Source organism: Apodemus sylvaticus, chromosome 8, assembly GCF_947179515.1.
Source record: "Apodemus sylvaticus chromosome 8, mApoSyl1.1, whole genome shotgun sequence".
NCBI classification, from domain to species: domain Eukaryota; kingdom Metazoa; phylum Chordata; class Mammalia; order Rodentia; family Muridae; genus Apodemus; species Apodemus sylvaticus.
Window position 1 is genome coordinate 49,981,064 of NC_067479.1, and position 26,967 is coordinate 50,008,030.

At 42.4% G+C, this 26,967-nt stretch overlaps 1 protein-coding gene across 3 annotated transcripts in view; it reads right to left on the reverse strand.

Moving 5' to 3' along the window:
- Positions 1-26,967, reverse strand: part of Enox1 (ecto-NOX disulfide-thiol exchanger 1) — a 567,937-nt gene that overhangs the window by 310,402 nt on the left and 230,568 nt on the right. For all 3 annotated transcript variants that reach the window (XM_052190902.1, XM_052190899.1, XM_052190900.1), the window contains exon 4: positions 20,798-20,904. The gene's annotated coding sequence lies outside the window, so the exon portion shown is untranslated. The remainder of the gene's footprint in view (positions 1-20,797; positions 20,905-26,967) is intronic.

The window sequence follows — 26,967 nt, forward strand, 5'->3', positions numbered from 1 at the left end:
CTCCCTTTATATATTAGAGTTGGCTAGCTTGGTCTTCTTGTAGGACTCTTAACAGTGGGGGCTATCTCTGATTCTTTTGCTGCCTTCTGCAATCACATTCTTCATGCTGGGTTGCTTTGTCCGGACCTAATATGAAGGAAGGTGCCCAGTCCTATTGTGAATTGATGTGTCATGTTTGGTTGATGGAGACTGGCCCATTTTTGTATAGAAAAGGAGGAAGAGTGGAGAGAAGGGGACCAGAGGGGAAGTCAGGGGAAGGTCTGGGAAGGAGGGGGAACTGTGGTCAAGATGTAAATGATGATGATGATGTTGATTGATTATTAGAAAACAAAAAAAGGCTAATTATTTAAATGATGTAAGTGGTTTGGAGAATCTAAAGATGGTAATTCTTAGTCTAGTATCCCAAGTCGTGAAATAAAGCACCTTGGCCACACCATTTGTACACAATCAGTACACATATTGGCTTGGTATTGAAACCTACAACTAGAACTGCTGGATCCTGTGGGATGCGCATTGTAAACATTTCCTTCTAAAAATAATTCACAGAATTGTTACAATTTAATGTGTGCATGAGTGTGCATCTGGATTCACTAGTACTAAATGTTACTAGTGAGAAGTTGTCCTTTGTCATTTTTTTTCAAAGACAGCCTTCTTTGGTAGCCCTGGATGTCCATCAGCTCACAGTAATCTCCCTGCTTTGGCCTTCTCAAATGATAGGATTAAAGGCCTGCGTCAGCATATTCCATTCTTGTGGTTTTAATATATGTAAAATTTCTATAGTTCAATATTCAATAAGAATTGAGTACCTTGCCCATTAAAAAGGAGACTTACTTGAGGGATAGGAAGTCAGATCAGTTGGTAAAGTGCTTACCATCCAAACAGGAAGGCCTCAGTTAGGATTCTGAGAACCTATGTAAAAACCCATGTGTAATGGTTCCCCCCCCATCTCAGCAATGGGGAAGGGGAGACAGGCAGGTGGCTCCTTGGGGGCGTGGCTTACTGGTCAACTACTTTAGCTGAATCAGTGAAATTTAAGTTCAGTCAGAAATTCTGTGTCAAAAAAATATGGTGGAAAACTATTGAGAAAGACACGTGTTGTCCACATCTGGCCTCCACACACATTCTCACAAGGGTGTATTCTCGCACAAGCATATATACATATGTGTATATATATATATATATACATGCATATATATCTATATATATATACATCTATATATCTACATCTATACATATACATACATACATATTCTTATCTTGACTTTATATTTCAGCTTTCTCTATTAGATCTGTGGTTAATTCTTTTATAGTACACTTTGAACTTGCAAAAATATTTTGTTTTATTTTGAGAATTTAGGTTCATAATTATTTTCCATGAGAACTCTGTAGAAATGTCCAGATGATTCTCTGTATTTCAGGATCCAGGGCAGCCAAACAAACAAACAAGACTCTGTGCGCATGCTGTGCGTACGCTCTTCCTTCCTTATATGACACCTCTCAGTCTCCAGCCCTGACCTTGCAAACACTCAGGATTTTTTATCTCAGGAGCTCCGAAAACTCACCAAGTTGTGCTTAGGAACAGGTGGGTTTTCTTTTATTGAACTGAGAAACAAGTTGAACATTGTCTATCTTCAGATAAAGACATCTTCCATCATTTCTCTGATAATTTCTTTGATGATTATCTACTTTCCCTGTTTTTGTTTTTCCTTCTTAAACTGCTAGTCATAATATCCAAACCCTTGGATTGAATTTCCATTCTCCATGCCAGCTTTCTACCTTGCTTTGTATTTGGGGGGAAAGGGCACCCCAATTCCCCAAATGCCCATTTTGACATTTAGTATTTTTTTTATTGTTCTATTATTTAGTTGCTGCATTGATTTTTTTAAAGTAAAGAACAGTTCACGTTTAACATATCTTCTTCTTCCTCTCTGACTCCAAAGTTCTGTATCTTTCTTTCTTGAAACTGGCAGTCAAATATTGTAGTTGGAGTATAATTTTATGAGCCTAGTGTGTGTAACACTCAATTCCCAGCCTGCATGCACTCTAATGGAACATTTCAGCCTTGGTTGTTAATGTAGGAATGCGGGCCATTGTATAATTAATATTGTGTATTTATTGCTTTCCCAGAGAATTAACATCAATAACTCACTTAACTCTTTTAAGTAGTATTCCTGTTTTCCAGACAAAGACTGACAGAACAAGGTTAAGTGACTTCCCCAAATGACGGGTGCTGGAAGGAGATGATCTGGGATCAACCCCAGGCCAACTGTCTCAGGAGCCCAATCAGGTTAAAAAGCCAATGGACTAATGTTTGTACAGCTATGAAACCCAAAACAGCATCTGCAGCTGCTACACTAAGCTGTCCAGCACAGGGCAAGCTGAGTTCAGATGCTAAGATTCCGGATCCATCTGTATCAGTAATTGAAGCGGAGATGGCTCCCTTGTGGATGTGCAATGCTTCTGTGTCCCTCCAACCACTTCATACAGGAGGTGAGCACAGACTATCTTGGGCCAGACAGGAAGCTGCTAAACAAAACATCCCATGTTCATAGCACTTTGACAATAGGTATCAGTTGTCATATATCATCCGATGCTATGGTGATAACACGCTTGACCCAGATATCGTGGAGAATTGAAGTATATAATCAGAGTAGACAAGACGTTTAGGGGATTTCATTTGTGATGGATGGAGAAAAATTCCTTCAAAGGAACCAAAACTGTAGAAAAGAAAGATGCTGTCATCTGATGACTTTCTGTTTATGACTTTGGATGGGAATCCATCTGGGAGTGAGTCCACTGAGATACATCTTTGTTCAAGTTCCCTGGAATGCAGCTCATCATGCAAACAGTGCTGAGAAATAAAATTTGCATGGACTAGATGTCTGAATGACAGGAAGTAGGGCTTGCACACCCGCACGCCCAACACACTGCCCAGATATAAGAAGTCACCCTTACATATCAGCCCCAAGTTATGTGTGGAACAAGGCAGGCTGGGGGTGATTAAAAGTTAAGAGACTGTAGTTACAGCCACAATACAATTAAACAAAACTGCGCCTCAGCTGAAAGTTCCTCTGGCTATTTTTAAATCATCATTAAGAACAAACAGAAATTTGCTAAATCATTAAAATCAAATTAGCATAATTAAGGATCTAGTATTGTTAGAGTATTAATGTGAGGACTACATTTCTTTAAACTCAGTTAGTGAAAAATCACTGTTGCTCCCATACGGGAAAGCAGCAGTGCAGTAACTAATATCACTGGGCATCAGTTAGATTAGCCAGTTCATCTCAATTTAACCCAGAACTTGAGAGTTTTGAATATTTTATATATAATAGAGAAAAAAAAAGCTCCCAGGCCATATAGACTCTTCTGAAACAATAAGGGGAAAAAACAAATTGTTTCACGACATGAAAAAGACTCAGCAAAATCAACAAAAAGGAATAAGTACAAAAATGGCCACAAACACATGATTTTAGGGTAACAGGATTAGATTTCCCTCAGATTTTCAAAACATTTCATATGTTAATGTTTTATAGCATATGTTTTATATGTTAATGGCTGAAAATTTGACAATTCTACTCTGTTATGAAATACTTTAATATATTTTTAAAAGAAAAGGAAAATTAAAGGGGAAAAGGATTTTTTATATAGTTTAACCTTTTGTTTTCTGTATTTCTCTTTATTACATGCATTTTATTTTAAATACATGATTTTAGAAATGATGACAATCGTCCCTCGGTGTCTTTAGAGCTTTGCCGTACACCATGTGGTTGTCTGCACTTTAAAATGTTACCCTATACCTCAAGTTCTCAAACTATAGCCTGCAGACACCTGGGTGTTCCTAAGACCTAGTAGTTCCTAAGATCTATTCTTAGTGTCCAGGAAACTGAATCCGTTTTCCTAATAGTAATAAAGCATTATCTTCCTTTCGGACTGTGCTGACATTTGAGTTGACATGGGAAAGTAAGGTGGATCCGACTGCAGCAGGCTTAAAAGGATCGACGCAGTGTTTGAGTTCTATGTGCAATGTCAAATAAGAATACCTATAACTATCTGAAAAGGCTGGCAAAGGTCGCTCCCCCGTTATAGCCATGTTCATTTGTGAGGCTGGACTTTCCCTATATTCCTAAACAGAAATGTACTGTCACGGTCGACAAGGTAGATGGATAAAGAGAAGCTTCAGTCAGTCCAGTCCAGTTTGACATGAAGGAGATCTGGAAAATGTAAAAAAGCACTAATCACCCTGTTCATATTATTTTGTTTCAAAAAACAAACACTCAAACACCAGTTATGGTGTCTTCTTTATGTTAACAGGTTGTGCTCATCACAACAAAAATACATAAATACAAAAATATGTTTAATTATCAATTTTAATTTCTGATACATTTAATGTCAGTATATGTAAGTGATACGAACGAAAGCTCTTAGAGGGTCCCGATAATTTTTTAAAGTAAAGAAATTCTGAAACTAAAACGTTTAGGCAAATATTCTCTCATAATTTTATTTTATAAGAAACAGTTTTCTTTCTTAGCATGGTGACTCACGCTATAATCCCAGCAGCAGGGACGCTGAAGCCAGAGAACTACTGCCATTTTGAGGGCAGCCTGGGCTACAGAGTGAATCCCAAGCCACCTAGAGCTGGAGAATGAGAACTTTTGTTATATAGAGGGAGGGGGAGGGGAAGGGGAAAGAGGGAGAGAGGGGCTGGGAGAAAGAGAGAGGAGGAAGAGGAGGAAGAGGAGGAGGACGGGATGACAGTGAGCTTTGCTCACTGGCAGGTCTTCATTTGTTTAACTCCAGCATGTACATTTCTCAGTAACAAAACATACTGTGAGCAGCCTCAAGGGTCTATTGAGAGGTTCCCAATCCCATGAGCCTTTGCTGCAGCCCTGGGCACAATGATCTCACCAGGAGCGCGTAGAGCAGGGAAGGTCCCTCCACCGTCTGACCACATCCCTACTTTTACTTCACTTCTCTCCTTAATAATGTGTCTCATCTTTCTAGGATTTTTACCAATATGTCGAAGGATCATTAAATACAGATTCCTTTTATTTAGTTCAATAACAGTTTTCTTTGGTGTACCTCTGGGTCATAGTCAGGCACAGGGCTGGCACCTTGTTTCTGTTCCTCTGATATTTTTATCGCCTGGCTACCTGCGCTGGCCTCTACCAGCTCAAGATGCTGTTCTCAATAGCCGTTTCTTTTTCTTTTTTCCTTCACAAGGTTAAAATAGATTAATTGTATTAAGAGCTTGTAGTCCAGTCTATGATCTGTAAATATAGATTCCCTTATGTCTGATTGCTTGACTTTTGATTAATCAGAATTTTAAAAGTCTTCAGGGGGTTCTAAAATATACAAATCCTATAAGATGCTCTCTCATTCTTTAATATTAACTTTTAATACATTAATATATACATGGTTAGCCTCATTACGCTCAAGTGATCTCTGGGGATCCTACCTAAGTAATTTTAAACCACACTATTTTCCTAAAATGGATTCTAAAGTAGAAATTTCCCGGTTTATATAGGCACTTACACTCTTTTAAACAGTCCAGGGAATCCGCAGCAGAACGCAACGGAGCAGAACTAAAGGGCAGTGTGGCCATCAAAGTTCCTAAAGCCACGAGCTCCAGTGACAGAGCTTTTAGTTTAATGTAGAATGAGCATGGGAGACTTCATTAATGGCTTTTCACGGCTATGAACTGAATTTGTCTTCCCGAACCTTATATCGGCCCTTATTGTAAATCAAGCCGTAACTCTTGATCTAACTCATCTTCAGTGTTCGATGCACTAACCACAGAAAGTTTGGATCCGCAGCAAAACAGATTCTCAGGAAAGCTGAGAGCGGGAAGACGTACGGAGAGTTCTACCCAGCCCTCACCTGAGCTCGTTGAGTCCAGGGTTGTGTCAAGAGGAGGCCTGTTCTCCTTTGGCACTGTTGGTTAAAACTCTTCCTGCTAATGCAACACATTCTGTTTACTGCCCTATGTCTAATAAGTTACTGTATTTCATTCCAATAATGATGATGCTGATGGCGACAACGATGACAATGATGATATCTACAATGCACACAGATTCTGGAAAATTTTTAGAGTAGCTTGTTTTTTTTTTTTTTTTTTTTTTTTTTTTTTTTTTTTGTTGTTGTTGTTGTTGTTTAAACTTTCTTTCAGTTCAGTAACAGAGAACCAAACAGGAGAGGGGGAAAGAAGGACACAGTGCTCCTCTGATGGATCCACTGAGGAACAGATCCACTGAGGATGAGGACAGTGGAGGAAGGTCAGTCTCTGTTTTTCAGAGCTTGCTGGAAATGATGCTTTTAACCTCTTGCCGAATACAAGTGTTTGCAGGTGGCCCTGATAGGCATTGATGCTCCTTAAGTGCAGTTGCCACAAAAGGGTCTTCTAGGCCAGTGCTACCCAACAGACAGTACAGTCCTCCTCTTAGAGACATCTGGAAATTGTGGCAGACATCTGTGGCCTAGTACTGCCATTAAAAGCTTGTGGGGAACTCAGATTGAGCTGGTGCCCAGAACCCTGCAGTGCTCAGGGAGTCTAAAGTGACAGAAGGTTGGGAAGCCTCGCTCTCATCAAGATTGGGAAGCCTCGCGCTCATCTAACGTGAAATACATGAATCTAGTTCATGAACAGAAATGGAAGCCCTGGGCTTCCTGCAAGGGTGCAGGTTTTCTTTATTAGATGCAGAGCTCCCTTTAAGGAACTCAAATCCTCTCCCTCAAGTCTAGGAACAGAGGAACAAACCCTTCCACAAAGTCATCAGAGCACTCGCTCCCTGACACACAGGAAATGCAGAGCGACTAAAGGCTAGCTGTTCCTGTCCATGTCACCACCACCATTACCACCAAATATATTCATTAGCCTTGCATTGGGACCTAAACCCACAAGAACACGATGTGGAGTTTGTTATTCCAAACTAAGTGAATATCCTATCAGAAGACTGGCCCCATGTTAATGAGATGCAGATTTTTTTTTTTCTGCTAGGGTCCCAGGAAGTGGCTCTGGTCTTGTCTGGGTTCTCTCATACTCGACTCTCCCGCTTCTGCTCTGTCCTGTGCTACTTTGGTGCCTGAGGCATTTGTAGGACACCTCTTCTCAAAACATCATCAACAACAGAAGCTATGCCAGTGTAAATGACTTCCCATCAGCCTCAGAGGGGACAGGAGTAAGAGGTCACCCCACCCCAAGATTCAGGGCCAGCATTTCGGCCACAGGCTGGTCAGCGCATCCTTTGGGCTGCCTGCTCAGTGTGATGTTTTGACAGAAGCTCCCCACAGAGCAGAACTAAGCATCATGCAAAGAGAAAATAACAAGATTCCCCCCACCCCATTAGAAAAGAGTCATCATAATTTATTTTTCTTACTGTATCAAGTGACTTTTACTTATCCTTCTCATATCACCTCACAGAGCTCTGCTCCTTGCTCTGTGTAGGAAAGGTATAATTTGCACCTACACATTATAATTTGTGACTGTAAGGATGACTGCAGTGTCACATTCACCAGAATTATGACTTGTAGCATAAATAAAGGAGGAAGGTGTGCACCTTAGGAGAATATCCTTTAAGTTCTTCGGTACAGGACGAGGTTCCGGCTTTCACTGTTGTACAAATTCAGCAGCGGGAGAAAAAAAGGGCACTGGGAAGGTAAATGTTCCATTTAGATGCTGTATATTTTTTTGTTGATTTGGATTAAGCCCAAATGATTATTTTTTTAAGTTAATGTAAAAACACTGTGGAAAATGAATCATATTTTAATTGCTATAATGCTGTATCATTTACTTAAACTTGAAATGATTGGTGAATCTTGTTTGAGGGTACATCCTAAACAAGCCAATTACTACACACATTAACCTCTGTAATCACTCTCTAGCCAACTGCTTTCCATAATTTTTTCATAAAATTTATTTGCACTCATGTTTCTTAATGAAGCAGGTAACTAGCCTGGAATTTAAGAAATCTGGCCTTTTGCAAAGAAAGTTTACACCATTTGTTTGAGAGAAAGGTACTGCCGATTTACTTGCATCTAATATAAAAATCCCATATTTCGCCTACAGCCTTCAAACCATGGGAGGGTATGAGATAATTAGTTTTTGGAGTATCTAAAAAGCAGGCTTTTTTAAAGTCCATCTCATCTGCAAAAAAAAAAAATATGCCTCTTCTTAAGCACAATGATCAAAGAGACACAGAAATGTCTGCATGGCCATCTTCCCCTTCAAACGAACACAATGCTATCTGCAGTATGTCTGCAGGATTAATTTGGCCACTCACAAGCGCATACGCCCACAAAGAATATTTGAATAGAACTGTAGACACTGTTATGTGCTCCCCTTCAGTCGAGGTCAGTGTCCTTGCACCTGACTGGAGGCTCTCTTAGATGTGGGCATGTGTGGTCTGGGGAGAGGAGGTAGCTTCTCTTTGGACCACTTTTGTGCTTGGACTCAGTAGGAGGGAAAGAAGTGACAAAGACATGTGGGCAAGTTTCCACAAGAAGGCAGCCGATGTGAACACAATGTGGTGTCTACTGTGAGTGTGGAGAGGTTTGGGGAATTGGGTGTGGTCAGGGTGCCTGATTCCTAAGGAGAGATCCTATAGTAAGTGCACAACTAAGCTAAGCTAGTAGAGTGATTTATTCAGTCTGATTGATCACCAGAAGCTGACCATGTGAGGAACATTTGTTCAGTGGCATCTGTCAAGGTGATGGAGGTAGCGTTACCCTACCCCTGGGCTACCACCCATGTGCTTCAGAGGTGGGACTTCTTTCCCAAGGACAGGTATCCGTATTACTCTTGTCATAGTGACTAAATGCCTGAGCAAAGCTAATGAAGGGGAAAGGGTGTATTGTGGTTCACAGACTTGTCAGTCCATGTCCAGGTGGGCCGATTGTTTTGGCCTGAAGTGAGGAAGTGACATCCAGAAAGCAGGGAGATGGCACATGCCAAGTGACCATCTTTCAAATAGACTGTACCTCTCTGAAAGTTGCCTCTCCAAACCATCACTGTGCTAATCTGAGCTGGATCTGATCATGCCTGGAGGCATCGTTGCAGACACAAGAGGGGAACTTAATGATCTCCTAGGCATTTCTCCATCTAATCAATATGGCAACCAAGATTGGCAATCAAGGTGTCAGCGGTCATAATTCCCACAGGGCCCACAGGTAGAGGTGTGGCCACTAGTGACCTTCCCTGGAGTGGAAAGAGCTCCTCTTGCTGGTGAATAGCATTCACCAAGTAGAACTATTCACAGGAGACATTTACTTGAGAGCTGTGTGGGAGAAATCTGGAGAGTTAGCTGGAGCCAGAGACATCCTGCCTGGGAACTGCTATGAAGATGCGTTTTTTACCTCTGAGATAAGGTAGCATGGGAATACTGAGACAGTGTACCATGAGGATGGTGGCTGTGATAATAACTGTTTTTGTTCCCCCTGTAGCTCTTGGTGTTGCTGCTGTGAGGTTGGACAACTCTATCAAAATACTTCCCTGAAAATTAATAAGTTCTCAAGTTAAATTATCAAAGACTCTGTGGGATGAGACACGGAACCTCAGAATTAAACTAGATGGAGTAAGCTGCTGAAAAAAGTAAATGTTTTATCTAACTTCTCAAGATGGCAAGCCACAGTCAAATTGTATTTCCGGGTCATGCTTATCACTAACTGGAACCAGGCAGTTAGTTTGCCTGAACTCTGAGGTCAACGTGGGGGTATCTCTCAGCTCATTCCTCAAATGTACCTGGAGTCAGAACCCAACTACCAGGTATATATTTAGCTTCTAACTTCCAGTGACTGTGCTTGTCCTTGTGATTGGACACTTTACTCATGTGACTCTTAACACTCAGAGTATAAATTGTCTGATGCTCTGAATAAAGTTGGTTGTTGCATGAGACTTTGCTCTGCCTCATTTATCAGCTCTATTGTCCAAGGCCCCACTATCTCTGGTGACTATTTTCATAATGACCATACTTATTTGACAATGATTTTTAAAATGGCACCTTATATAATTTCAAAACATGCAAAGAACTCTGTCATCCCCATTTCCCTGCATATAGGAGAAAATATGGCATTTATTTTTCTGAATATGGATTGTTTTGCTTAACATGATTTCCAATTGCACCCATTTTCATATATACGTATATATATATATATATATATATATATATATATATATATAATGGTTTTATTTTTCTTTATGGTTATATACAATTCCATTGTGTATTTATCATATTACTCTTCTTATCTGTTAATGGACATCTAGGCTGATTCCCTGTCTTGGCTTCTGTGGACAGGGTAGCAATTAACAAGGATGTACAAGTACCTCTGTGGCGACTTAAAGGTCCCTAGGATATAGTCAAGAGTGGTGTAGGTAGGCTACATACTAGTTCTATTTCCAGTGTTTTGGAGACGTTTTGTACTGTTTTCCACAGGCCCTACACAAGTTTATATTTTTATCATCAGTCAGCAGAATCCCTCTATGTAAATTGTTCCCCAGTTGCTCCCCAATATAGCTGTCATTTGTTTTATTGGTATAGCCTTTCTGTTTGCAAGAGATGTTTTTGGCTTATCTGTATGACTGTTTTGCCTGCCTGCATGTGTGTACCAGGAGTGTACCTGATGCCCTTGGATGTCTGAAGAGGGTATCAAATTTCCTGGAACTCTAGTGACAGATGTTTGTGAGCCACCAGGTGTGTGCTGGGAGCTGATCCCAGGGCAATGGAAGAGCAACTGGTGCTCTTAACTGCTGAATCACCTCTCTATTCCCTCAGAATAACTTTTTTTTACTAGTTCTTTGAGAATATCCCACGACATATTTTAGTCACATTCATCCTTCTCCCCTAACTCTTCCAAACACTCCCCTGCCATCTTACCCATGGAATTTCATGTTTCTGCTCTCTCTCCCTTTCTCTGTCTCTCTATCTCTATCTCTCTTTAAACCTAATGAGTCCAATTTGTATTGATCAGATAGTCCTTGCCTGTAGATGACATACAAGTTGTTGCTCCATTAAAGAATGACTTTCCCTCTCCCAGCAGCTATCCAATACTAATAACTCCTCAGTCAGGGATGGGCGTCTGTGCCTACATCCTTTCTTCCATGCTGGGATTGTGTGTGGCTTGAGCTTCTGCAGGTGAATTCATATGTGCATTGGCCCTGTTGTGTCTGAGTCTATGCAGAAGACTTTTAATCTAAAAAAAAAAAAGACAATTTAATTTTAATATGTGTGGCAGATCTGCCACATGTATGGGGGTACCCACAGAAGCCAGAAGAAGGCATCTTAGTGGATGCTGGGAGCAGAATCAGGTTCCACAGAAAAGCAGCCAGTTCTCTTCACTGCTGTGCTAAGTCTCCAGACCCTTTTGTATGTTTTTGATTGTTCAGTTTCCTAGAATCTTTTAAGTGTAACACAATCCCATTTGTAAATCCTTAGGATTACTTCCTGGCCACTGGTGTTTGTTTCAGAAAGTTCTTGCCTTTGCTTCTGTATTCTTTTCTTATGTTTTCCTCCGGTAATTTCAAACTTTCAGGTCTTATATTAAGCTCTTTGATCAATTTTGAATTGATTTTTGTATAAGGTAGAAACCAAGACTTTATCTTTATTTTCCTACATGGGAAATCAAGTTTACCCAGCATCATTTGTTAAAGAAGCTATCTTTTCTCAGAAGTAGTGTTGCTGATTTACAGCTTGAGAGAATCACTGTCAAACTTAACCCTCCTCATCCTTAAATCCAGTACTTTGGGCTTTGTTATTTTCATTCACTAGCTAGTTATGTTTAAGAAAAGATGTCCCATGTGATACTAGAGAAGATATGATCGTCTGTATGTGTATATTCGATGTCTCTGTGTCCCTAAGTAAAGTTTATCACGTTGAGCCAACTTTCAAAATTCTTACTTTACAAAGTGCTCAATTAGTAAAAGAAATCAGGACTTCTTCCTATCTTTACTGCTCTCTATTTCTTCCTTGGGTTCTATTATTCTGTGCTTTAATGAGTTTGGAAATCATTGAGTAAAGCTCCTGGATTATTTTAACTTCCATGTGAAGTCAAGCTTTTAGAGTTAGAAAATGTAATTTTATGGCAGGTAATTTTTTTTCAAGGCTTGTTGGTGTTAACAATCTTATTATGACTTTTATATGTGAGGACTTGGTGCTTGCATTTTTGTATTATTTGCTTATTTCTAGATATAACTCTTGAAGTTTACTTAGTTCTAGATGTAGTTCTTGAAATTAGGGTTAAACTAATTATGTAATCTGATAGTGTTGTCTAACTGGAGTATTGCCTATATTTACAATTTATATGATTGCTAACATATTTGGCTTTAAGTCTATCATCTTCCTGTCTCCAAAGAAGGATTAACCAAATTTAAATGAAATTCGTGTAAGTACTCTGGAAATTATAATGTTCTCAGTCAACGCTGGTTTTAGTAAAAACATGTTATAAGACATGTTTCCATTGAAGATCATCCCCAAATCACATGATATAAAACTCTTTTTTTTTCTTTTTTTTTAACAGAGCTGAGGACCAAACTCAGGGCCTTGTGCTTGCTAGGCAAGCGCTCTACCACTGAGCTAAATCCCCAACCCCCGATATAAAACTCTTAAACTTAGTGTCAGAAAAGAATTTTGGCTTCTGTACAAAATAAATAATACACATATACTCATTCTCTCAAGGCGATCCCTTTAAAGAAACAAAACTTGTGGTATTCATCACACAAAGGCATATGGAAGGTCCTGCTGGGGATGAGAGATGCTCATGATAATTGAAGGAATGGAAAAGACACCAGGAAGCAAGGAGAAAAGGAGCTGCGTCCTTGTAGTGCTTCCAGAAATTGTGGACTCCATTAGAAACATACTTCCCAGTGCACAGGGCACAGTCCTACTCAGATTTGCCTCTAACCTTCTTCCATGGCTGGCATCTAAACCCATGTTTTGTTAGTAGGCAAGCGCTCTATCTACCCCCAACCTACATCACTAGTCCTTTCATTAAATTGAAATTGCTGTAATGAGAATGGACTAGAAAAAGCAAGAAGAGAGTGGAACAGATAATAAGAAAGTATTCCAATAACTGCCTATCCTATCTCCCCAGAAGGAAAGACTGGCCTCTGAGGGAGAGCCCCTTGAAATGCCTGCCTAGGGGAGAAGATGGGTTCTGGGAGGAAAGCTGTGAGTTTTAGCAATCCAGAGCCTTAGCATAAGTGCCCAGTGGGGAATGTATAGCTAGCTACAGGTGAACCCAGCGCTTGCAGAACACGTGTCACATCTATTGTTTATTCTTCTGTCTTATTTCCATTCACTTAACACACTTGAAAAAATGTGAGTTTTTGAAAAATCTCTCATAGTTCCAACTTCTTCAAAATGTCCTTAATATTTTTCTCTGTAATTTTAATGAAAACTATTTCGGAGTGTAACTAAACAGTGTACCACAGACTATTCTCACAAAAAAAAACATGACACAGTTCAGTCAGAAAACCCCATGGCTCAGACCAGGGTGACATTGCCTCCAAAAAAAGTAAAGCCAGGAATTTTGTGCTATTGCATTTTTTACACACACACACACACACACACACACACACACACACACACACACACACAGAAAATCGAAAGAGATAATCCCGGAGAAAGACAATTTCTGTGTCTGTCTTTAATAGAACATCCCAGCACCACCGCTTTCAAAAGAGGCCTTCCTGTGATAAAAACCAAATGTACAGTTGGGGAATATAACCCACAAAGCACTTACAGGACTTACACTGCACTCAGGCTTTCAAATTTTGAGCTCCAAAATGTAAAGGAAATTTTTCTGATAGGATAAGAAGACTATGGAGTTACAGTGAATGTTTTTCTTTCTAGTTATGAAAATTATGTCAAAAAGTCTTTAAAAAAAGACGTCCTTTGCCTGTGGAAACTCCCTCAGCACCAAAAATGCACAGCACCAATGACCAGGGCATATATCTCTCAGCGACAAAATGCAATAGTAGGGATACCAAAGGCTTTTGGGGTTTCAGGCACAGGGGTGTGGTTGGGAGATGTCGCAATGCATTCTGGTTGCTGTGGCACAAGGCCACCGACTTATAAACAACAGGCTGTGAAGTCTAAGATCAAGGTCCTCTTTGGAGAGACTGATTCAGTCTCCAGCAGAGAAGAAGGTGTACATTTGTCAGACATGGGCATGTGGGAGGATGAAGGGCACTGAGAGAGAGGCAGGGTTACAAGGCCAGCCCTCAAGATAGTTCTCCTGGGTAGGAGAAGAACAGACAAGATACATGGGGACAATATACTAATTACAAAACATTAGTATATCATATAGGAATATGTCAGTGCGGGCATTGAATTCTCTTAGACAATGCTTTACACACCATGGCTCTTGGTCCAGAATCATCAAAGTACAGTATCTAGTCTTCCTGCGCCCTCCTTCCAACAGAAAGGACTGTTACAGTAAAGATCTTTCGGTCATCTTTTTGCTTGTATTTTTATCTTCATTATAAGGCATGTTTTTTTTTTCTTTTCATTTTTCTGTTACTAAAAATGAAGAAAATGTGGATTTTGACTGTCCAGAAATCCCCAGTTATCTCCTACACCTCACGATGATTCTGCTTAACAGCCTTCAGATCCCTTAGCCACAGGCTTTAAAGACTGTCTTGGTCATCGCTCCCTTCATCTCTTCCATAGATGACCTCACCAATTAGTGACTGCAGTGGCTCAACTTGGAAACACATCCTCATCTAAATTACTGTTCAACTGAAAAGCAAGAGCACAGCCAGTAAGGCCAATTCCCCAGCACTGCAGACCCAGAGAGACATTTGCCTGCTCTGAGCCTTAGTTTCTTTGGCTGAAAATTCATGTTAGCACTGTTTAATTTATCACAAAGAGATGATTACTGCCAGATTGAGAAAAAAGTTAGGCATTTAATTTTTAAAACTCTGATAAAATGCGAGGCTGGGTATGCAACTGCTTCTTGGCCTCTTGTAATCTAAACAAGCATCCTGCTTTCCCCTGATGTGAAGACCACAGCCCCTCTATTCTCTTCCCCTTGGGGCCAGTGCATGGTCATCTCCACAGATGTGGCTTGATAAAAGCAGACAGCCGTCAACACAATGAGCCTATTGCCCAATGACAGTAAGCCTGCTCATTATGCTTTGAAGGCCTTGCTAAACCTTGGGGGCAGAGATACAAGCACAACAAGAACCACCAGGAACAATAAGCTACCACTGGGACAAAAGTCAAGCTTCCTCAAGAAAGTGTCACCTTATCAGGCAGGACTGTAATGTGTGTTACTTGACTCTGGGAAGAAACTAATAATTGAAAGCGCCTGCTGGTCAGTGGGAGCCCAGGCCGGGAAAGATGTGTTTGCTTATTCCAAAGAAAAGAACCTTAAAATCATAGAAGAAGCAGCTTGGTGAATCTTCTGGCCTCATGGCTGGCAACAGACAACTGATTTCTCAGAGAACGTAGGCCTAAGCCCATCCACTGACTGGGAGGTAAGAGGCAATGGAGTCTGAATTTTGCTTCTAGAAGAGAAAGGTTTATCACCACTAGCACCACCACCACCACCATCACCACCACCTGCTTTTGTGTTTGTTTTTGTCAAGTTCATTTTCTTAAGATTCTATCTTCTTTGGTTTCCTTAATAGAAAACAAACTGAAGACAAGAGCATGGAAACAAAATGATTTCACCAAAGCCAGAGAGCCCTGTAGGACATAGTAACCTACTACATGTAGTCAGCAAATGACAAGATACCTGTGGGAAAAAAGAAAACTTTAAATATATTCGGGAATGGTGTGAAGATAAAACGTCGCTTCTGATTGAAAAGCGGAAGTGATGAAGATATCACAGAGAAGGAGCAGAAAGTGAACCTGCTATATAGTCACTGGATAAGATCAGCGCAGGTACAGTTGTGGTTCATTTCCGTCACACGGGCCCAAGGGGAATGCTTCTGTCCAGAAATCTGGCCTGTAAGAAACTGGGAAGTTAGCCGGGCAGTGGTGGCGCACACTTTTAATCCCAGCACTTGGGAGGCAGAGGCAGGCAGATTTCTGAGTTAGGGGCCAGGCTGTACTACAGAGTGAGTTCTAGGACAGCCAGGGCTATGCAGAGAAACCCTGTCTCAAAAAACAAAACAAAACATAAAAAAGAAACTCAGAAGTTTTACTATCTGAATTGACTCCTTTGAGCTAACAACTGTGATCAACTACTACAAACCATAGCTGTTGAACTACATCCCTGTAGTTTAAGACACTCACAAAACCTATCCTAGGGCCCAACGAGAGCGAACCTCCAGAAAGGTAGCTCAGAAAGTGGGGGACTTTGCTAATAACAAGGCATGGCCATGAACCCCAGAAGACACAGGTCAGCCCTTACCCTCAGTTCTGTTGTCCGAGGCAGGTGAATCCTCTAATTGTGATTACTCCCTGCTCTGCTTGTGTATGGCTGTGTGTTCTCCAATAGACTGGCCAGGGGATCACAAAGACCAAATATACCCATGGCAGAAAGGCCAAGGCCTTTGGAGGAAGCCTTTCAGAGGAAACAAACTATGAAGAAAATATCATTTCTTCTTAAATTAAAAAAAATAACAAAATTTCTTACAAGTAAAATGATCCCTAGGCTCTTCCGGATCCCCCCTCCCAAGCTTTAGAATTATTTGAGTTTCAAGTCAGAGAATTCCAATTCTAAGTGACAGAAGATGAGGGGGGACTTGTGGGCAGACTTAACTCAGACATCCGAGGGCTCAGGGCCTAGGGTGTGGGTGGGCTGAGGTAACTTAACTTATGAGGCCCATTCTGGATCTCTGTATTCCCCTCTACTCTGAGGTGGACTTGTTTGTTTTTATTTTGAGACAGTGTCTCATGTGGCCCAGGCTTGCCTTGAACTCTATGTAGTCAAAGATGATTCTTTTGTTTTTGTTTTTTGGGTTTGGTTTTTTCAAGACAGGGTTTCTCTGTGTAGCCCTGGCTGTCCTGGAACTCACTCAGGCTGGTCTTGAACTCAGAAATCCGCCTGCCTCTGCCTCCCATGTGCTGGGATTACAGGCGTGCGCCACCACTGTCCAGCTGTCAAAGATGATTCTTAAATAGCTGATCCTCCTGCATCCGTCTCTCAAGTGCTGGGATTACAAGCCTGAACCACCATACCCAGTCAGCCTTTTATAATCAAGTTAAGAGAAAACAGAATGACTGTAGAATTTATATCAGTTATATCACACCAAAATATCAGTGATTTAAATTAAAATGTCAACAACCAAAAAAGCAAATCTCTGATCATTCAACAAAGACGGTCTTTGCCCAAGGTTTCCAGGGCCTCCCAGTGATCTGCAGAGAGCAATCCTGCCAACGGTGGGCTGGTGGTAACACATTTCAAGCTAGCCATGAAGCCCTAACCTTAGAAGAGCAGCCTACTGAATGCTAACCTTTGGTAAAGGCAAAGGACTGGTTCTTGTGTTTAACCCCAAAGCTAGTAAAATAACTGATTATTGCTACCGGCTTCATCTATCTCCAGTCCATCTCCCTACTTCAGCAAAACAGAAGTTTTGCTTCTGCTATGATCAAAGACAATTTGTGCAAAAACAGCCTGGGGACGGTGATGCTTGACTTCTGGATGATGTTTTATTTTTAACATAGCTGAAATTTATAGATCCAAGTAGGATCTATAGAAGGCTTTTGCATATGTGTGTATATGTTCTAAGCCTCTCAAAAGGCTTTTGTATGCACGTGTGTTCCGAGCCTCTCAGGTCTCCAACATAATGATGTCTTTCTATAGTAATCCTGTTCTAGAATTGCAGGTTTCAGGACCAATGTGGGAGCTTACCCTTCAGGCTGTTTTGAAGCCCACAGCCATGTCTTCCAGTTTCAAGAGAGACTAACACTGAAGTGGGAGGCTCAGGGTATAAGGTGTAATATTGAATTTGTTGTCCACAAATAAGAATCGTCCAAATGCAGCTAAGTACCCAATGCTAGCTAGCTCTGGGAGAAGTTGGACACCAGACAGTACAAGGAGACAGAGTCAAGTGTGCTGGTGTGCCTTGTGAGGAATTTCAAGTGTTCTGCTAACATGACTTTCTTACCCTATACCCTAGTACAGACAAAGTCCACCTAACTCCTGAGATTGAATGGGATTGTATGTGCAACTCAAGGTAGCTTGGTGCAGCATTCAGCCACCACAAGTACAGGAGGAAATAGAACCTCCTGGGTGTCAAGTGACTTCCCCACAATCACATGCTCCATGAATACCATGAGAACTTTTGCCCTAACAGTTTTTTTCAGGGTATATATCGCACAGAATTTGTGCTTTGTGTTGCCTTAAGAGAGTTAATTATATTGGTTCAATAAACCTGCGATATCACAACAGTAATTTAAGCCTTCGGCCTGTGCTATTATAGGCAGGGCTTCTATATCACAAAATATGGCTACTGATTTTTTTTGTTGTTGTTGTTAGTAGATCATAAGTAACCCACAATGGTTAGAGTAAGCTCCTGGCACAATTCGGTGGCACTGCAGTAAATCTCTGGGTCCCCTGAATTTCCACAGACAAGAGAGCCTTTATATAACTTCTTCAATTATTATTACTGTGTGTGTGTGTGTGTGTGTGTGTGCGCGCGCGCGCGTGCGCGCGCGCGCACACGCGCGCGCATGTGTGATGTTTGTTGGGTGTGTGCAGCATGGTAGACATAAGGGGATTAAATATCAAACATTGGTTCTCTCCTTCTACCGTGTATGCACCGAGAATCAAACTTGGCTGTCAGGCTTAGCGGTAGGCACCGCTACCTACTGAGCCATCTCATAGACTTTACATGTGAGGTTTAATTAAGGTAAAATTAGAGACTTTTATCTCTCCAAGGAATGCTTTCTTAAGCCCTGCTCCAAGTACCCTCACCTAACAGAACAGAGCTGGCAGTGGCCAAAAATGAGAGTCCAGGATGGAACTATTAAACTAGGTTTGGGGGCTTGTCTTCTTACAGTTACACGGTGTGTTTGTTTCATAATGCTACAGATATCTCTGAGCTATGAAGCATTTTTATATACCCAAACCACTTTTATCTAAAAAGGAACATTGCAATGCAGTCAGCTTTAAGAAGCTGCGATTCCTGATGACTGCATTTGATGATACCAGGACGGTAAAGCAGAAGAGCACACTGCACCTTCACTCAATTACACCGATGTCCGGATGCCACAGTTGCTGCTCTAGGCTCCTGGGGATTCCCTAAGCTGGATCCTTCCATGGATACCTCAGGCAGTGCAGGGAAGCGCGACCAGCACAGATGCCCCTGAGCTATAGGATGAAGGCATTTCCAGTTAGAGGACACTCAATAAGCTGGAGCATTTCAGTTTTACACACACACACACACACACACACACACAGAGAGAGAGAGAGAGAGAGAGAGAGAGAGAGAGACTCAGAAATTGGAACCTCCATGTGTTTCAGCGTCTTTCTGGCCTGCCTGGGTGGCCTGCCCCTGTCCTACCCCAGATCCTGATGCCTGAATCTGTCCCCACCCTCTCTCCAATGGACCAAGGCCCCTCAACCCTCAACAACCCTCTTTGAGGGCTTAGCCTCAGGCAGGCAAATGCTTAAAAAGAAAGTGCTTTAGTATTTACTGACAGCCTCAATCTTGCTGAGGGAGACTTCTCTGATGTCCTGAAGGGGGGCATATAAGGGAGGCCACCAGCTGATTCAGTTTTGAAAATCCTAGAAGCCACGGAAAAGGGCTCACCTCTAGTCTAGGAGATAAACAAGACATCATAACATATTCATCAGCCTGGAGGCGTTTGCTGTAGTCAAAGAGCCTTCGCCCCTTTTCCTGTGCCCTCCTTCCAGCCCCTTCCTTTCTCCTTACACAGACTCCCAGGCCAGCAGAGACTTTGTGGGTTGGGTTAAGGTCTGGCTGCCCTTCACCCTCCTGTCTTTCTTTCATCTCTTCGCTCCCCTCCCCCACCCAGTTACTGAGATCTTCGATGCCTACAGCCCAAGTAAGATCTTGGCCACTTCTGAGAATAAATAGTATACACATGACAAAGTCGATATAATACATTCCGGCTAGGTCATAACTGGAAGGCTTCAACCTTCCAATTATGTGAGGAAGGAGCCACCCACGCATAAGACCCGCCTGACCTCACACACATCAGGGTAAGAGTAGAGATCCAGACCTCTGCTGAGAAAATGATTAGACAAATCATGTCTCCGCCAGATGATTTTGAAGACCCTCAGCTTTAGAGTAGAGAGACACGCGCCCTTGGTTAAGGGTGGAGCTCTGTCAGCCATAGGAACTTTATCGTAAACTAGTTTAGGGATGTGGTTTTGCCCTGATTTAATCATTCGACGTCACCACTGCCACCACCATCATCATAAACAAAACAAAAGAAAACAAAACAAAACTACGCATCTTGGAATACCCAGGAAGACGAGTTGATTCTGGAGGCTTTTCTGTAGACGGCAGAATGGGGGCAGAGAGGGGGACTGGATGACGCTGAAATAAATGGGATAACGGGAGTAGTCACAGGCAGCCTAACGCCACCACCGGAACTCAAGCATGAGTGCGAGGCACAGCCAGTGGGAAGGAAGACTCAAAGGAAGGCACCACAACTGAATGCACGCGGTACTGTTTGATTTGGGACTGGTTGGCTCCTCAACCATGCTGAGCTGGGAAGCATACTGAGTAGTTTATGTAATAACAATGCAGGTGGAGTGAATGCAGGGCCCCCTCTACTCTTCTAAGGGACATACAGGAAGGTGGGAACAGGGAAGCTGTGTTCTTAAGGTGGCCTGGGCTGGACCTTTGGCCGAAGCTCTGGTCTCCGTAGCTTGGAATACTCACCGGCTTCTTGGGAGCCAGCTCACTTACAGTGGCTGGCCACTCCTGTCTTGTTCCCTCCTGTGGGATTCAGTCCTGCTTTGGCTTCTGGTTTTGCAGATCGTTAGTTCCTGAGAAGAATGAGAAAGAGGGGGATTTAAAGATGTGCTGGACATTGACCAATCATCTTCACTGAAGGTGGGCACGGGCTTTCATTACTGATCCTGTTTCTCATTCTAGACCTGGCGCACTGCAAGAAAGCACACAGTACCTATCTAAGTGTACAATGCCACGTGTGGGGGAGGGACACAGAAGCAATTGCACTTGTCTATGTAGTGAGACACTCCTGCATATTTGCACAGTTACCATTGTGACTTTAGAGGTTTTTCACCTCTCCCAAAATGCACACAGGGTGCACAGGCATCCCCTTGATCAGAGGGAGCACACGTACGAAGAGAGAGCACGGCTACTGACTTAATAGCATTCTGGGCTGCAAGCTGCCTACATCTACCTTGAAATTAAACCTTAAGCAGACTTCCCTTCCACTGGAGATGCCTTTTTATTTTATTTTCTTAAGGAGTAAATTTTTCTTTAATGATTTACTTTTATCTTATGCCCATTGCTGTTCTGCCTGCATGTGTGTCTGTGTGAGGGTGTTTGACTCCCTGGGACTGGAGTTATAGACAGTTGTGAACTGCCACCACCTGGGTGCTGGGAATGGAACCCAAGTCCCCTGGAAGGACATTCAATGCTCTTAACCACTGAGCCATCTCTCCAGACTTTTTTTTTTTTTTGTAAAGTGACTTCTTTAGATTTCCATACACTTTATACAGTAATTTAGCATTCATTATCACCTTTGATTTCTATAATGGGCTTTTTGTACGTATAGTTTCAAAACAAAGAAATTGGTATCCAAAAGACACACGTGGCCCATGCAAGAACATATGAAGTTGGTTACAAAGGAAGGATGAAAACCAGGGTTCTTTGGTGTGGTTTTTTTTTTTAACCTTAAAAAGTTTGGTTATTTGTTTGTTTGTTTCTTTATTATTGTACATGGGTGTGTAATGTGCGTATGTATGACGTGCATCATGTGTTTGATGTGCTGGTGAGCATGTGTCATGGGACACATGTAAAAGTCCGAGGACAATTTTCTGGAGTTAATTCGCTCCTCCCACCGTTCCATGGGTCCGAAGGATTGAACTCCGGTCTCCCGGCTTGAGCAGTGAGTGCTTCATCTGCGCTGAGCCGCATTCTCTGCATCTTCAGCCAGATTTCCTGACTCCTGGCCCGGGCACTTTTTACTACACCAGTGGCACTTGGGTTTCAGAGCCAAGCTCATTTTCCATTCTGTGAGAATTACTACTTTTTTAAGACAGCAAGCACAGAGGAGCTTTACCTGTAAGGAAACGGCTCTTCCTTGCATTCTATCTGGTCAAGAGTTATATGGTATTAAAGATGCCATCCTTATCTGGAGATAATAAAGTCTGAAAATGTAAATCTTGGGGCTGAGGAAATAGGCCAGAGGTTAAGAGGGATTAATGTTTTTGAACAGGATTGTGTGTGTGTGTGTGTGTGTGTGTGTGTTGTGGGAAGGGGTATTCCTAGCACCCACATGGCAGTTTGCAAGTGTCTATCACTCCAGTTCTAGGAGATCAGATACCCACCCTGGCTTCCATAAGCTCCTGCATGCATAAACACTATGTACATATATAACTCGGGCACTTGTGCACATACACATGCATGAGTGTGCATACACACACACACAAAATAAGATCTGAAACCTGAATAAACCTGAAATAAATTCAGAACCTGATGATATTCTAAAACTTTCATAACTGATAAGTTTTAAAAAATGAAAAATCAACAACAACAAAATAAAACAATAACAACATCAACAAAATAAAACAAGGAGAATAGCCTTAGGTGAGATGCTACAACAAACAGTGCTTTAAGAAAGGATGGCTTTGGCTGTGTCCTCTTAGTGACACAAGAGACAACTGCCACCTGGAGCACACGTCTGTCCCTAACTGTGCCTTTTCACCCCCACTTCTGCATACCAAACTTTTGCCAATTTCACAGTACTCTCTGGCACTTCCTTATATTATGCAAAACATTCTATTTAGACGAGTTGACTTCACTAATTAGTCTATAAATACTTGACTTTTACCCACTGCCTTGGTGAGTGAGATAATTACTGAGGAAAAGGCCAAAGCATTTATGGTCAATCAGATGAGGAGAAAGGGAATATGGTCTTTTAGACGAAGAAAATGTAAAACATTGTGAGGCCAGGCAGAAGCTATTAGCAGGATCAATATCTCCACTAGTACCTTAATAAATCATTGCATCAAAGCCTTGACGCAGGACGGAGGAGAAACCCAGTCTGTCTCCCCTACAAGTTTCTAAATTGGAAAATAAGACTCCATTTAAATTACAAAGACCTTATTGGTATACACGGAATATGACAAGTTCCTGGAGCAGTCTGTGAGTCCCGGGTGTTTAAAGTGCAGTGCATCCTCAGCGAGGGGAGAAAAGCAGGAAGACAAAGAGAGTGGCTCTTCTCTGGGGTGCACTTCCTAATTTGCAACTGGTAAATATGTATGAATCTGCTCCACTGCAGCTCTGGATGACATACTGCTTTCTGGAGATGGCACAGAGCAGGGAAAGCCAAGGAGAGGATGGTCTGGCGTCACCATTGGCTTCCTCACCCAACTAACAGTTCTCAATATCTCTACCACCCTCCACTTACATTTCTTGAGTTACTGCCTGCGGGGTACCATTTCCTAAGATGACAAGCACTTTGGCAGCGGTGGACACTCATTGTGTGGCACTAAGTGCCCAGAAGCGAGTCCGCGCCGTATCAGGAGAGGTGAAGGATGATAAATTTCTCTAACCCTTTAATCATGACCGTACTCTCTGATGGTCCCAGGAAAAGATGCTAACAATTAAAACAAGTTTCTTGGCTTGCCCGTCTGGTTTTCTATTTGTCTTTTCTTACACGGAGCAAAAACCAAACTACCATTTGGCAGAGTGTTACCACAGAAATCAGCCAATCCCTTGGGGTGCTGTACATCCTTCGTTATTGAGATGGCATGGGGCAGACACACAATATTTTGATTCCCTTTTGCTTTGTACTTGCGGTGTTTAATTAGAATAGCTTTTCTTGGGAGTTCAATTTACTGTGGCCCTCGCACACCTTGGGAAGTAAGAGCTCTGGTCCTAAGGTGGGTTTAGAAGACTCTCAGCTTCTTAAAAACTTGCAGTGTTCATTTGTGATTAATTAAGGCATTTTTTTAGTTGAACAAATATTTTCAAGCACTTAAATATTAGGCAAGCTTGATGATAATTATATGTTTTTAAAAGTGTCCAGAAGTGTCTAACTTCAGAAAAGCCCGACAATCTTAGGAAAGGCAAATAAATACACATCAAACGTTAACTAGCTGAAGATCTGGCTTTTGATAAAAAGGGTGACTGAGGGAAGGGCCACCTATGTTTACATGTCAACGGGGGCTGGGGGTGGACATGGTAGATTTACAAAAGGCATCTCTATTACTAGCTGTCTGGGTAGGACTCATGGGAGGGAGGTGGTCAGAGAACTGGCTGCTTGTGATTTGAGGAGATAAGGAGACAAAAGGACATATACTCCAATCAGAACAAGAAGCTTGTAGAAGCACACAGCCCAAATGAGAGAGACTGGACACCACAGGTGATGGGTGGAGCTTCCCCCAGCAGCCAGGTCAGGGGCGGGACCTTCTGAGCCTGGAGCCTCAAACCTCTTCTTAGGAGGGAAGCAACATGGAGTCATAGGAACGCTTATTCCAGCCCCATGCCCTGGAACAGGCAGTGTAGTCAAATGAGTTTTCACCTGTGACCAAGAAAAGATTTGGGATTGGGGTCGGGGTGAGTCTTCCTTCTGTTCACAGGACGTCTGCTTGTCATAGGAACTGGTCTTCAGAAGAGCAAGAAGCAAGTCACACCTTCAGGGAAGGGTTCCCGCAGGAGGCTTATTTTGGGCAAAGAACTCCCCCAGCAAGAGCAGAGATGACTGACTATGCAGACAAGCTCTTGCGTGGGAGGAGACATGTGGAGGAGAAGGGCGCATTGCTCCTTTCCAGCTGCAGCGCCCAGTCTGCCTCATCCATCACCGGAAATGGCTGCATCCCAAGGCACTCCGCAGCCAAGCACCTGCTGCCATTGGCAGCCTTAAGGGCAGGGCTTAAAGCTGAAGTCTTGTTTTGCGTCTAGAGGTGGGAAGACAGGAATGGTGAGAAGAATCCATGGCGACAGGCCTAAACTAGTCTGCACTGGCATCCGTGGTCATTCTCTCTATCTCCTGCCTTTTAAAGTGCAGGACAGTTGAGGTCTGGTTACCCCACTGCAGCATATCATGAAAAGTTAGGCTGGAGGTGGTGGGAGGAGACTCCCCAACCCGCGTGAGAACTTCATATGTGCCACGTTGATTGGATGGTTGTCCCTGTGGTCCATTTTGGGTGCTGGGAAACCAGCCTGGAGCTGAACTGCCCAGAAGACCTCACTCAAGCAGCCCACAAGGTATCTTTTGCCAGGTTATCAGCTCAGTATAAAGTTTGCTCTGACATCGTCCTCCGTACGTGCCTTTCTGAAAACCGTGAGACTTTCAGCATAAAGACCACCGACCAATGGACTGATGTCGCTGTTTGGCCGGCAAGAAGAATCCTTCAGTCTCAACGATTCCTCTGGGTGTCCTTGTTCGAGCAGCAGTTAATTTGAAAACGATTAGCAGGCTGCTCGCCTCCTTGAGGTACGGAGAGGCTGGCCCAGCGTCTCAGCCCTGTGCTCAGAGGGAGCCAGGATGTTTCTGGAAAGGATCAAGGTTTGTGCTGGTATTGGGGACAGCTCACTGACTTACTGCCAGACCACGGTGAATCAGCCACCCACCCACTGCCCTAGTTGCTTCTGCAGACTTTCCTCGACTCATTGTTGCCTCTGTGACAGGGAGACACTCCTAACTTTTTATCTGACATGAATGGGACCATTCATTACTTTTCTCTCTACACGCATGCTTATAAAAGTGTTAAATTAGTGGTGGTAGCATAATTTAGATAGGAAGTCAAACAAAAGATACAGTGATTAATGAGCAATATTTTTATATGAAAGCTCCTATTTTTTATTTAAACTAGCCCACTTCTTTTCAGTAGCCAGCCTACAGGGTCTTTAGGATTGACATTTCTTCAGATAAGTTTTTTTTTTCCTTTTTTAAAAACCACTTATATCCTCTCCACAACATGAGAAAGCTCTTCTTTCTTTCACCCTTCTGACTTAGGCTCTTATCTCTATAAACCACTTGGCTTCTATAACCGAAGGGTGCCACATGTGGGGTAAAAATCAGATACTAGGGGCTCTGCCAGTGCAATGCGCTTCCCTCTCAGCTAAGTCTGGAACTCACTCACATCGAGTGTGCTGGCCAGCTCCTGCAGAACACAGCTGGGCCAGAACAAGGGCACAGTCAATGGCTCTCAATGAGACATGCCCTCTGGCCTGCTGACCCCTCCAATGTGCAAAGGACATGGATCACAAAATACCCCCTCCAAACACAAGCACTCTTTTTTTTTATTATTCGATATAATTTATTTACATTTCAAATGATTTCCCCTTTTCTAGCCCCCCACTCCCCGGAAGTCCCTTAAGTCCCCTTCTCTTTCCCTGTCCTCCCACCCACCCCTTCCCACTTCCCTGTTCTGGTTTTGCCGAATAATGTTTCACTGAGTCTCTCCAGAACCAGGGGCCAGTCCTCCTTTCTCCTTGTACCTCATTTGATGTGTGGATTATGTTTTGGGTATTCCAGTTTTCTAGGTTAATAACCACTTATTAGTGAGTGCATACCATGATTCACCTTTTGAGTCTGGGTTACCTCACTTAGTATGATGTTCTCTAGCTCCATCCATTTGCCTAAGAATTTCATGAATTCATTGTTTCTAATGGCTGAATAGTACTCCATTGTGTAGATATACCACATTTTTTGTATCCACTCTTCTGTTGAGGGATACCTGGGTTCTTTCCAGCATCTGGCAATTATAAATAGGGCTGCTATGAACATAGTAGAGCATGTATCCTTAAGTTCTCCCCAAACCCCTATGCCTCCCCGCCCGCCAATGCCACACATACTTTGATTTTCAGGGCTAGGTCTCTTCTGGTAGGGTTTTGTTTTGTTTTCTGTT